Here is a 1166-nt window from a genome sequence, read left to right as displayed (position 1 = left end):
GGGTGTGCAGAGCTCAGAAAGGATGCAGGTTTGGTGCAGTTTTTATTTACTCCATAATGAAGCACCCGTAATGAAGCACCTGGCTCTAGACTTTATGATTTTTAAAAAGATTTAAATTATTTCAAATAATTTCAGATTTACAGAAAAGTTTCAAAAAATAGGATAAAGAATTATCGGCCCAGTATAGTGGCTCACGCCTGTATTTTCAGCACTTTGGGAGGCCGAGGTGGGTGGATCACTTGAGACCAGGAGTTAGAGATCAGACTGGACAACAAAGTGAGACCCCCGTCTCTACAAAACAAACAAACAAAATTACCCAGGTGTTGCTTCCGCTTGGCTGTTTTCCTGCACAGGAGGGCGGTAGGCACCCATGGCGCCCAGCCGGAATGGCATGATCTTGAAGCCCCACTTTCGCAAGGACTGGCAGCGGCGCATGGCCACGTGGTTCAGCCAGCAGGCGCGGAAGATCCGCAGAGTCAGGGCCCTGCAAGCCAAGGCGCGCCGCATGGCATCCGGGCCCAGCCAGCCCATCGTGAGTCCGTACCACACGGAGGCAAGCGTAGGCCGGGGCTTCAGTCTGAAGGAGCTCAGGGTGGCCGGCATTCACAAGAAGGTGGCCCGGATCATTGGCATTTTTGTGGATCCGAGGAGGTGGAACAAGTCCACTGCTGTCCCGGCAGGCCAATGTACAGCGGCTGAAGGAGTAGCTCTCCAAACTCATTTTCTTCCTCAGGAAGCCCTCGGCCCCCCAAGAAGGGAGACAGTTCTGCTGAAGAACTGAAACTGGCCGCTCAACTGACGGGACCGGTCATGCCCACCCAGAATGTCTACAAGAAGGAGAAAGCTCGAGTCGTCACTGAGGAGGAGAAGAATGTCAAAGCCTTGGCTAGTCTCCGCATGGCCCGTGCCAATGCCCGGATTTTCGGCATATGGGCAAAAAGAGCCAAGGAAGCTGCAGAACAGAATGTTGAAAGAAAAAATAAAGCCCTCTTGGGGACTTGAGATAAAAAAGAAAAAAAAGTTACCCAGGTCTGGTGCGCACCTGTAGTCCCGGCTACTCGGGAGGCTGAGGCAGAAGAATTGCTTGAGTCCAGGAGATTGAGGCTGGGCTGAGCCATGATTGCACACTGTACTCCAGCAGGGGTGACAGAGTGAGACCCTGTCGA

General features: G+C 52.5%; 1 pseudogene across 1 annotated transcript; it reads left to right on the top strand.

Moving 5' to 3' along the window:
- The first annotated feature begins 333 nt into the window (after nt 1–333).
- LOC105542328 lies at nt 334–1002 on the top strand (annotated as a pseudogene). The gene has a single exon (XR_001006450.1). The product of XR_001006450.1 is annotated as a 60S ribosomal protein L13 pseudogene (transcript).
- The last annotated feature ends 164 nt before the right edge of the window (nt 1003–1166 follow it).

This window comes from Mandrillus leucophaeus, unplaced genomic scaffold, assembly GCF_000951045.1.
Source record: "Mandrillus leucophaeus isolate KB7577 unplaced genomic scaffold, Mleu.le_1.0 Scaffold255, whole genome shotgun sequence".
Classification (NCBI taxonomy): domain Eukaryota; kingdom Metazoa; phylum Chordata; class Mammalia; order Primates; family Cercopithecidae; genus Mandrillus; species Mandrillus leucophaeus.
Note: the sequence above shows the minus strand (reverse complement) of the source record. Positions and strands in the feature narration are given on the sequence as shown.